Source organism: Lygodium microphyllum, chromosome 16 (assembly GCF_053477565.2).
Source record: "Lygodium microphyllum isolate KBCC chromosome 16, Lygodium_microphyllum_v1.1.10, whole genome shotgun sequence".
NCBI lineage: Eukaryota > Viridiplantae > Streptophyta > Polypodiopsida > Schizaeales > Lygodiaceae > Lygodium > Lygodium microphyllum.
Window position 1 is genome coordinate 22,116,081 of NC_141150.1, and position 13,124 is coordinate 22,129,204.

The window sequence follows — 13,124 nt, forward strand, 5'->3', positions numbered from 1 at the left end:
ACAAAGAAATAGAAGAACCCTATATATGGGTCTCAAACCAAACTCAACTAACTAAGATGGCATACTAACTGAACCACGAACTAGAGTAGATAAGGATAGCTGTCATCTAGCTATTATTCATGGGCGGTGTACCAACCGCATCTGCAACTAACAAGTCGGTGACATAAATGCACAACGGTCACCCTGGCATATCACGAGTGGAGCTCGATATCTCAACAATGTCTCCCCAGCAAATACCATGTTTTGCTAGAAAGGATGTGCTACTTGCAGTTCTTTCAAAATCCTCCAAAGATATTTGTAGATGAATCATTCTCCATGGATCATTTTCGAAACCACCAAGCCTTCAAAAGGGATCACCTTCATTGATGCCTTTGCAATGTATTTTGGATGATTCTTAATGATATATATCTCTTTTTGGAGGTATCATCCAGATGGTTGTGTTAGTATATATGTGTGTTGTAATAATTGTATGTGATGAGTTTGTGTTGATTGAGAATAATTTGCTCGAGAGCTCTTTTCAAACTATTGATGGTGATGGTGGATGGAACGCCTATGGTGGAAAGCTGAAGAAAAACCTCTCATATCCTTTACAAATTTGTTATGACTTTTAAATGATTAATCAAATGAGTTAATGAATAATGAAAGTTTTCCTTTAGTAGTTTTTTCTATCAGATACAGGTGATAAGTTGGGGTCGTGGTTTGGAGAGATTATTGAAGATCCTATGGAAGATCAAAATTGAGCTCTTTAATGAACTTAAATTCTTCTTTTCCTTAGGTCACGAGGACGCTTCCTTTCTAAGTGTGGGGATATGTTGAGATTGGAAAAAGACTGAATTTTTGACTGATTTTTGTTGTTTTTGAGGTCTGAATGATTGATTTTTTATGGATTTAGAGTAATGTATGGTTGTTAATAAAAGTGTTTGAGAGTGTTTTAGATTATATTGATTATGTTTTGGAAGTTCATGATGATTCTCAGTGGAGATATGAAGCTCTATGATGTTCTGATAGGTTCTGATTGGTTTTGTATACCTTCTATATAGCTTCTATTTTGTTCTGATTGTCTTCTATATGAAACATGGATTGATGAAGATTGAGATCTTTTGGAAGCTTATTGAATAGTTTTTTATAGTTTGTAATGGTTTGAGTGTGAGTAATGAGGTTCTGTAGACCTTCTGTAGAGCTTCTATCTCTGCTTTGTCTCTGTACTGTAACTGTACTGTAGCTGCTTTGGTACTGTACTATAGTGTTTTGTAGACCTTCTGTAAGTGTTCTGTAGAAAGTATGTGTGACTTTGGGAAAGTTTTCTAACTTTTGGAAAGGATAAATCTAAGTTCAAAAGAGCTAAGACAAGTGGAAGAAGCAGGTGCTAAAGACTGAAGAGAAGACTGAGTGACAGTGACAGTAGTGAGCTGTGAAAAGACAATGTAGTGGCTCTGGTGACTCTTTATATCACTCTTGGGAGTTATTATGAGAGTACTGTAGTGAGGATATGATGTACTATTGATAGAGAGAGAGAGAGAGAGTCAGAGATAGCGAATTCTATCAAAACAGTGTAACTGTATATGAGAGATTGAGAGAGAGAACTATGAAGACAATGAAGATGAATACTATGTGATTGATTTCCATTGAAAGATGGTGTATTCCTTTATGTTCATTGTTCTATTAAAGAATTCTATGAAGATGTTGAAGATTATGGTTGATTCTATCAAATCCGTGGGAGATATCTACTATGATGCTGCGTGAAGATTTGATGTTTTCTTTGTTTTGGCTATTAAAAGAATGAAATAAAAGCTTGTTGATGTTACAAGATAGATTTTCTTGCAGTAGAATCCCCTTTTCCTTGGTGTTCCTCTTGGGGCTCTACGAGTGCAGGATGGTCCACCAGCAGCAGCAGGAAGGTGGATTGTTGTAGCTATGGAGGCCCTATAAATAGCTGCTGTAGAGGGGTTTCTCATCGGCTTGTTTGATGATACACAACTTTTGGCCATCCATACAATGTGTGTCACAATCATAGATAAAGACATGAACTTTATCATTCGGTGTCGACACGGCAAGGGAACTCCTCCATAGGTTATGAGATTAATGATGCAAGGTTTTGTAATTAGTGCTATGGCACCATAGCATCTTGGAAGGCCAGAAACAATTGTATACTGTGTCACATTAGAATATTTATTTATATATACATAATATCTCATGTGATGTGTATTGAATTCAAATAATTGAGTAAAGTTTTTTTGTTTTGTTTCTTGAAACGCACAACGTGTGATGAGTACTTCTTATGGAAGACCACGAAGTCTGCAACAAGGTTGCAATTGTACTCCTTCAAAGCTGATCCTTCTGTCGATCCGCATGCTGATCTCCTCCTTGCCTTGATGAAAATTTAATAAAATATTTAGCGACTAATCTAGAGTTATCAAAAGGCGATGAAACTTGATGGTAGGGTGCGTCGGGTCCCCGAAGTCCATCAGTGACGGCAGACTTTGAACAAGGCAGCTGCAGGCATCATTTTTTGCCAAGATTTCACCGATAGACTTCGGGGTCTGACGCCAGACTTTGGATAGGGTAGCTGCAGGCATCATTTTTGGCCAAGATTTCACCGATGGACTTTAGGGGACCCGACGCACCTTGCTGTCAAGTTTCATCACTTTCTAATAACTCTAGGTTAGTCACTAAAGTGGCGTATGGGGCCCAAAAAGTGGCCCTAGACGCAGACTTCGGATAGGGTAGCTATATGCATAATTTTTTGCCAAGATTTCACCGGGGGACTCGACGCACCCTACCGTCAAGTTTCCTCGCATAAAAATATATGGTAGTTAGAAATCTCACCTTCTCTAGATCATCTTGTATCTACATTTCCTCGTGTGTTAGGGAGGCACGTCTTTGAGTAGAGGGATCTACAAACTCCTTGGTAGGAAGCTCGGCCGAATAGATCATATTGTAGTGCTTCAAATTCAGCATTCGGCACAAGGTAATTTTCTTCAATCGAGATAATATGCTCTTGTATTGCTATGATGGCACTCACTGTATCTAAGCTTATGCCATCATATCTTTCAATCTTTGCCATCGTCGGATGCACATCCATGTAATCATAATCGATCAGGTCTTCCATTGAATCCCTGACTAGGATGGAAAACAACTCTTCTTCCTTCATTTCCAAGTATTATAGCACATCTGATAGAAGCAAGTATTGTACACCATCTACTTCAATGGGCATCAAGGAGGCAAGGTTGGGTTTGTCGACTTGTGGCTGTGCTAAAGAAGATGGCACCATGAGAGCCAATCCTTGCTCTGCCACACCACCTGATGTTCCTCTTCAACATTTATGAGCTCTTCAATCGGATTTTATCCCATGTATGTGATAGAAAAAACTTGTGGAGTTGTATCTTCATCGCTCTTCTCCTCTAGGGGTGTATCCAATACAAGGAGGTAAATTGCCAATGCATAATCACACTTCGTGAGATTCAAAGGTGTTATACCTCATGGAAACAATGCATACTTTGTGCAAAGGATTCACGTGAGCCAAACACCTATTCACCACTTTTTGGTGATTCTTCCCTTCCTGAAATACCATGAGATGTTCCAGAGGCACCTAAGTCATGTCGGATCCCTCGATGGAGTATGTGCAGGTAGCAATGGTGCTCACAAAGTCTTCCAAAACTTGAAGGGGGGGATCCAGCGATGAGAGCACTTTCAAGGGTGAATTTTTTAGAGAAAACTTGAAATATCTCATCACCTTGGCTAGCAAAGATAGTCTCGTGGATCCACTCATCAAAGTGTGCGCGAGCATCTATCGTAGTAGGTAGGAGGGATCCACTCATCAAAGTGTGCACGAGCATCTATCTCATCACCTTGGCTAGCAAAGATAGTCTCGTGGATCCACTCATCAAAGTGTGCGTGAGCATCTATCGTAGTAGGTAGGAGGGATATGGTGGATATAAAGAGATGAAGAGAGAAAGTGTGAAACGAAACAATGAAACAAGAACTAAACAAGTTCTACCTTAAAAACCTTAAGTTTTAAACCATTAAGGGTTATTTTCATACGATATTTAGTTATGGCTTTACTTGCGTCTTTGTAAAGTTTACATGCATATGTAAATGTGTTGATGTGAAAAGTGTATAAAAAGTGTATGATTTTGCATACATACCATAATTTTTAAATATTCCAAGTTTGCAAAGTGACAATATTCTATTGACAAAAAAAATCCAAAATTTTTTAGGTGTTAGATATTACAACTTGTGGTGTTGGGATTTTTAGGGAGATTCTACAATTTCTAAAATATGTGGAGCCACACACTTTTCACTGGTAAAAGTATCCTTAGCTTGGCTTCGAATTTTCCTACCATCTAGTTTAAAATAGAAGCTAACAGGTGGATTCTGCAATAAAATTGTAATTTCCTGGCGCATTACACTCAAGGGCCAATCATCCTCCATTTGCAACACTTGGGACTTGTGGCCCTCACAAATGACAGTAACATCCACAGCTGCACTTTCAAGCATGTATTGATCAAGGCACAACCATTAACCCTTGAGCATCCTCCATCTATGATACTTGAACACTAGGCATAAAGTATGTCGTGTCACAAATCACCTGTAATTGGAAAGGAAAGTTAGCTGATTCATCCCAAAGTAAGATAATAGTCAACTAAGAGAGAAAAAATTTACCTGAAAGCCATGTCTCTTGTTGTGACTTGACACTCCACTGTGTCAGGACTATGAGTCATTTTTTATGTCCAAGTTTTGCCTAGAATCCTTGTTACACAATCCTCTAATGCACTTTTCATGACGTACGTGCTTTTTCTATGTCTCAAACCATTACATTCCTTGAACATGTGTGCAAAAATTACAGTCGGTATGAACCAGCTTAGGTGTACATTCTTTGAGCCGGTGCTTGGCTTCATAGAATTCAATATGTTTGGTGAAATTTTTGTGCTACACATGTGCAAAATGTCACTACTATACAATGGCCATTCTGTGCTATTGAGATTTGATATGTGGATAGACTCAAAGGTTTCATATTCTTGACCCCCCTTGGGCAATATATACTTGGAGTCATAGAAAAAAACAAGGTCCTCTGCGAGTTACTTAGCTGTATGCCTCTCAAAGAGCAATCTACCAATTTAGAGGTGGTAACACTTAAAAGAACCTGTGAAACTCTCAACATTTTGTCACTCACAGTAATCTAAAGGGTATACTTCTGTAAATATGAGACAAGTAGTTACATAGGTATCATGAAATTTTGCATTCTCAATGAGTTGCAAATACTTACTATTTACAATGTTTTGTTGAAAGGGCACAATGGGCACAATATGTATTTGTTTTTACATGAATACATGTACAAACACCTTTGTTACAAGGTGAGAATCAACATTTCTTTATCAGAGAGCTAAAATTTTACCCTTCTAGTGCTTTGATACATCTACAATTGCAGATGCTTTCACCCTCAAAGCTCCCTTCATACTTGGACGCATATGTACCCAATACAAGCAATGATATGTATTAGTGATCCAATTCCCTTCTTCATCTTTTCTGTTATGTATTTCTATCAAGAGAATGCTTGTTCTTCTCTTAGGCATTATAACCTATGCATTAGATGTAAAGAAAGATGTACTAACCCCTAAATAATAAGCATTTTAAGTCAGTCTAGTAATCACCAATATGCCATACAAATCAACATGGCATTAAGAGATGTTTACACTTTTGTAAACAGACACAAACATCAATATCAAAATGCATGTGGATATGTACATCGACGCAAAGTATAGATTCAATTTCAAGGCATCACTTTAATCATACCATTTACATGAAATATAAGGAAAAGAATGACACAAGAATACTCAGAGAATTTTGCCAAAATAAATTTGATTATAATGAATAGGAGTTTGATTTGACTCAATACATTATATGAAACGTGGGTATTATAGAGTAGTTGTTACAAGGATAGCTACCACATGGCATGCAAATCTTAATAGGTGTTCAAAGATGAGAGAGAGAGACTAGGAAAACTCCATATCCATGAGCCTTCAGGCTCTCATTGTGTTTTCTTCATTATGCAGAATAATACTAAACCACACAATACAATATAAAGTAAACTAGACTGACTAGACTAACTAACTCTAGTCAAGTCACTGACTAACTACTAACCCGACTTATTTAATGTAGTCACATGGAGACAGTTATACATAGTAGTTGTCATAGATGTCGGTTACACACCAAGACAAACTGACAGGTGGAGCTTGATTTCTAACACTCCCTCTCAAGCTCATACCAAAAACTCAAACCATCTGCATCACTCCAAGTAGCTGTCTAAAGTGAATGAACTTATCTTTACCAAGTGATTTGGTAAAGATGCCTGCTACCTAGTCTTCAATCTTCACATGCTCCAAGTCAATCTGATCTGCTAAAACCATTTCCCTGATGAAATGGTAGTGAACCTCAATGTGTTTCGATCTTGCATGATAAACAGGATTACTTGCTAACATGACACTGCTTAAATTATCACAGTACAGCCTTACTTTGCTGTCCAAGTGTATTCCCAAGTCATTCAGCAACTTCTGTACCACATAGCTTCACAGGCCGCTAAGGCCGCACCACAATACTCTACTTTCGTACTGGACAGTGCAACTATAGGCTGTTTCTTACTTTGCCAACTGATCATGCTACTACCCAATCCAAATGCATAGCCAATGATTGACCTCCTGTCATAAGTGCAACCAGCCCAGTCAGCATCAGTATACCCCATCAAGTCAAGGGGTTTTCCATATGCATAAAACAACCCATGATCTGTGGTACTCTTTATATTTCTCAGAATTCTCCTGAGTGCATCCAAGTGTGGTTTGCGAGGCTTCTGCATGAACTGACTGATCAGCCCCACAACATAACTCAAGTCACGTCTAGTGATCGTGAGATAGATCAAGCTGCCTACCATCTATCTGTACATGGTAACATTCTCAATCTCTGTCCCAACATCACTCTGCAGCTTGACATTCTACTCTAAAGACGTATCCATAGGCTTGCAATTAGCCATACCATATTTGTGTAACATGTCCTGAGCATATTGCTTCTGTAGCAGCCATATGCCTTGAGGTGTAGAGACAATCTCAATCCCCAAAAAATATTTTCGCTCTCCTAGGTCCTTGATCTTAAACTCAGCCTCCTGTAAACATATCTTTACTTCAGCAATCCTGCTTTCATAATCCTCTGTAATGATTAAGTCAACAACATAGACAACTAGGAATACATAACCACGATCTGTCTTCTTCACAAACAAACTATGATCAGCATCACCCAATCGGAAACCATGTTGCTGCAAATGACTGCTGATGCAAGCATTCCATGCTCTAGGTGCCTGTTTCAGTTCATATAATGTCTTTTTCAGCCGGCATACATGTGTTGGAAATTCTGGATGCACATAGCCTTCAAGCTATTCCATGTAAACTTCTTCCTGTAACTCTCCATTTAGAAAGGCATTCTTTACATCCATCTGCCATAGTTTCCAGCCTCTAGCCGCTGCCAAAGCAATCATAGTTCTAACTGTAGCCATCTTTTCCATAGGGATGAAAGTCTCCTCATAATCAAGACCATATTGCTGCGCATACCCTTTTGCAACTAGCCTGGCCTTTTATCTTTCCAATGATCCATCTGATTTACATTTTACCTTATACACCCACTTGCAGCCAATAGGTGTTTTGCCCTCAGGCAACTGTACCAAATCCCATGTGCCATTTTCAGCCAAAGCTGAATATTCCTCATCCATAGTAGCATGCCAATCCTCATCTGCAACTACCTCATCAAACTTACTTGGTTCTCTAAAACCTGTTACTTTCATCATATAACCATAATGACGGGCTGAATATCCAGTGTAAGTGTATCTATCAATAGGTCGTCTGACCCTCTCTAATCTCCTGAGCTGTGGCTCACTGTGAGCTTGCCTCTCATGAGGCGGCACATAATGACTCTGCCTAGCACCTGGTGTCATAATAGATGGAATCCCCAATTCACTGTCTAAGCTGTCACTGCTAGAGATGACTCATAACCTGCAGTGAGTGGACCTGTTACATCTTCAAAAGCCTTTTTTTTCCCTTATCTATTCTCCCCCTCACTGGCATATCCGTGTCAATGGATGCAGTAGTGTGACTACGCAATCGTCCTGTCCAAGGACTCACTATAGATGATACATCACCTGTTGGACCACTCATGGAAGTACTCTCTGCAGGAGTATTTTCAGCACGACTCATACTGGGTGAGCCATCAGTAGGCACTGCAATAGGATTCCCATACCAGGATGCTAACTCATCAAATACCACATCTCTGCTTATGAGTGTCTCATGCGTAGAAGGTACATAACACTTATAAGCTTTCTGTTCCTGTGCATATCCCACAAACACACTCTTCACTGCCTTAGGATCAAATTTCTTCCTCTTTTCATCTGGTATATGCACATATGCAATGCTATCAAATACCTTCAAGTGTGAAATATCAGGTTTATGACCATACAGCCTCTCATATGGAGTGACATCATGAATCCCTGGTGTAGGGGTTAGATTTAGTACATAGACAGCAGTCATCACTGCTTCAGCCCAATAACCATTTGGCAGACATTTCTCATTCAGCATAGCTCTAGCTGATTCCATCAGGACCCTGTTTTTCCTCTCTGCAACATCGTTTTGCTGTGGTGTATAGCTGCAAGTAAGCTGTCTTCTAATCCCATATTTAGCAAGATACCTATCAAAGTAGTTAGAGACATATTCACCTCCTCCATCTGATCTCAAACATGATATGTAGCAGCCCAATTCATTTTCTGCATGCTTCTTGAAGTCTTTGAATGCATCGAACACATCATCTTTATGCTTCAAAACATAAAGCCAAGTGTACCTGTTGAAATCATCAATAAATGAGACATAATACTGTGCACCTCCAAATGAAGCATTATGTGAAGGACCCCAAACATCAGAGTGCACCAACTGTAAAGGCCTAGTACTATTTTTTACATGTCTCATGAAAGGAAACCGTGCCTGCTTCCCAAACTGACATGCAGGGCATATATGACCAAAGTCATTATACTTGAATTTAGGTAATCCAAGTACTACTTCCTTCTGCTGCATAGATTTCAGCTTTTGTACATTGACATGTCCAATCCGCTTGTGCCAAATCTCTACATCCCAAATGGCACTCTCATCGTGAGCAAACGTGGCTTCCTTAAGTCCCGGAATGGTCGCATCCAATGTAAACATCCTGCCATCCCTTCTGCCCTTGGAAATTAACTTGCAGCCATTTCCATACTCCTCAATGAAACATCCATCTTTGTTAAATCTCACTTGCAGATTCTGTTTTGCCATTTGACCCACAGACAAATGATTCTTTGTTATGGTCGGTACATGTAATACATCATGCAGGCCTTTCTTCTTGCCATCAGGCATCATGAGAGGAACAATCCCTTTATGCTTTATGTCATGTTGGGTGTCATCCCCAGTACATACATGACCATGTGTACCTGCAACCATCTCATCAAACCACTCTCCATGCGGTGTCATGTGGTTTGATGCTCCAGAGTCAATGTACCATCTATCATCTCTATTATGTCTCGATGCATTTTTGGATACATGCTACATGGCAAAGAGTCTATCAACTTGCTCATCATGAGCACCACTGGAAGATGCATAGTGCCCATGTTGTCTGCCCGTTGCTTTCATATCTCCCTGCTTCTTGTAGCAATCCTTTGCAATGTGCCCATACCTGCCACAATAATGGCAATCCTTGTCCCTGTTGGACTGATCAGATGACTGCCATGAACAAGATCCACCACCTCTACCTCGGGGTGATCTCCCCCTGCCTCTAAACTCGCCAGATCCACGCTGGCTTTGTGTATTTGCACCATGCTAATTACCCTGCTGCTGCTGCTGTCCATAAGCATTACGAGTGTCACCATGACCTCGAAATGAACCACGACCTCTAAATCCTCTGCCACGCTGGATAGAGTATAAGACAGTGTCTCTACCCTGAGATACACTAGAACCTGTATTCAAACCAAGTTTGACCTCCTCATGCAGCAACAAAGAAACTAGCTCTTCCCAGGTAGGGGGCTCTTCTCTAACAAAAATGGATGTGTCAAAAGCTTTGTACTCTTTCCCTAATCCATTCAAGGCAATAGCAATCATATCATCTTCTGATACACTTGAGCCAATGGTAGCAAGTTGATCAGCTATGGTCTTAATCTCCGTGGTATACACCTGGATGCTCCTGCCATTCCTAGACATGTTGTTGAACTACTGTTTCAACTGGATCTTTCGTGCATGTGTCATGGTTCCATAATTTTTCATCAGTATGTCCCAAGCATCCTTCGGAGTCTCACATCCAGTGATTTGAATTACCATAGCATCAAATATACATAGAGAAAACCAATGCAACACCTTGCATGCTCTCTCATTCCATAGCCTATGAGCTCTTTTCTGTTCATTAGTTGGATTCGTTGCAGGCAACTCAGGAGCAGCCTCATCTCCTGTACATAGATCCCAATAACCCCTGCCAACTAGAAAGTTCTTCATTTTGAATTTCCATAATGCAAATTTCTTGTTGTCTAACTTCTCTCCAACTATCTGAGTGATATTATCAGTCCCATGTGCATTAGCCGTGATGCAATAGACTGTCTGTTAGATGTTTAACTACCTACAAACCAATAAGTATGACTGACCAAGTTCAGTCCACAACAATTTATGACAGTTTTTTGCAACTAATTGCAGTAAAAAACTAGGTTATTTCAGCCCACGGATAACCCAAAAAAGTCCCAAAACAAATATTCTAACCCGTAGGTAAAACAGTCAATACATATGCTATGTATTTGCTTCAGTTTAAACTCCTGCAACCTCACTGCCAGGGACCAAAGATGCAGTCTGAAAACTATAGACTGTGTATAACTAGCAAGTACAAGTGTCAACTAATTTGATTGCAGGTTGCAGTCAACCAAAAATCAGCATAACAAGCTTTAAGCTGCTCCAAAATGTCTTCAAATCATGTCATACATTTGCTCCAGTGTGACAGAGTCAATACATGACTATGCGGGTAACTCTAGGCTTCCTGCCTTCAATGAGTCAAGTCATACATTGCATTTACAGTCTATATTCAGCCAAGAAGATGAACTTGCATTTGCTTCAGCTCCAAAACTTCAGCATTCAATAATATCCAAAGCTCTCTTTGATCCTCTAAGAACTCAGCATACATATGTCACCTCATGTAGATGACGGGTGCCCAAGGTAGCATGTAATGCTTCAGTGGAAAGTGATGCTTGTTGTCCACTATTTAATGCCAGTTTCCAGCCTGTCAATGTCTTTCAGATCTGAGTATTCTGAGCAAAAAATCTCAACTCCAAGACATTAGATCCAATGTATACATGCTTTGACACATTCTTGTGCTTTAATGATGCCTTCTGAGTGTAACAAAAAGCTCCTGTATGTCAATAATGACCGAATGCATGCTGTCCATTCATTTTCACAGCAGTTCAGAACCGATTATAGGTCTATGTCTGATTATTCCAGCTCGTAATAGAGCTCCCACACAAGCATTTGCTTCTTGTACTCTTCAAGTACCTTCAAGAGTGAGCATTCATGCTTTATGGGTCTTGTTCATGTGCCCCATTTGATGTTTCACATGTTGCAGTCCATTCTGCCCTACAAGCGCAGTTCACGCAGAATGAGCAGGGGTTGCTGCTGTACATGATGACTAATATGAGCCTATACAAATATTGCATAGGCTCAATAAGGCCTTTTAAATGCTCCAGCAGGGTTACCAACAACCTCTTGATCAATGACTAGTCTCCTTCAACAATGCATATCTCTGTGTGACCAAATGGTAAAAATGACAGTCAGTCCTCTTCTTTTTTCGGCCCTTCAGGTGAGTCTTGAAGTCATCTTCTGCAATGCTCTACTCCACAGAGCCCAGTCTTATGGGTGCTCTGATACCATGTTCAAAGATGAGAGAGAGAGACAGAGAAAACTCCATATCCATGAGCCTTGAGGCTCTCATTGTGTTTTCTTCATTATGCAAAATAATACTAAACCACACAATACAATGTAAAGTAAACTAGACTGACTAGATTGACTAACTCTAGTCAAGTCACTGACTAACTACTAACCCGACTTATTTAATGTAGTCACATGGAGAAAGCTGTACACAGTAGCTGTCACAGATGTCGGTTACACACCAAACAATTGATCCTTAAGTTAGAACTAGCATCAAACCCTATTGTAAAGATAGTAGAAAATGAATAATGCAGAGAGAAAGAAAGAGAGAGTGTGTGAGTACGCGGGAGAGAGAGAGAAATGAGCACCTATTCAATCTTGCCCAAATTGATCTCTACAAAAGACAATAGTAAGAGTTATTATTTACATGAAGGTATACTGAAAAAATAGTAGAAAAGAGGAAACACAGAGAGAGAAAGAGAGAGGGAGAGAGAGAGATGAGCACTTATACAATGTCACCCAAAATGATCTCTGTAATAAGAAAAAAACAAGGGTTAGAACTAACATCATGTTTTATTGAAAGGATATCAACAAAAAAAAAAACAAACAGAGAGAGAGATTAACACATTTGTCTCTTGCTCCAAATAAACTCTGCAAGAAAATAACAATTAGAACCAACATCAAATTCTATTGAAAACACAACATAAAAGAGAAACGAGAGAGAGAGAGAGAGAGAGAGAGAGAGAGAGAGAGAGAGAGAGAGAGAGAGAGAAGCACCTCTGTCTCCTGCACAAAACAACCTCTACAATAAAACAACAATAATAGTAAGAAATGACATCAAACCCTATTGAAAAAATAGCAAACAAGAGAAAATGCAAAGAGAGATGGGTACCTTTGTTTTGCCCAAAATTTGGAGCTGCATGGAGAAGAAAGTGCAGAGATAAGTAGAACGCTCAAAACCCTAATTATTCTCAGCAGGGAGCTTCAATGGAGACAAAAATTTACAAGTATAGAGAGAAGAGAGGGAAAGTGGTATGTTGCTCAACTTTTGGGTCAAACTAATTTTGTAAGAGGGAAAAAAAACTGAAATGGAAAATTCTCCAAAAAATGGAGAAAAATACGAGGTGAGAGAAACTCAAATTCTGTGTACTATTCATTCTTCCTTTTTTAAAA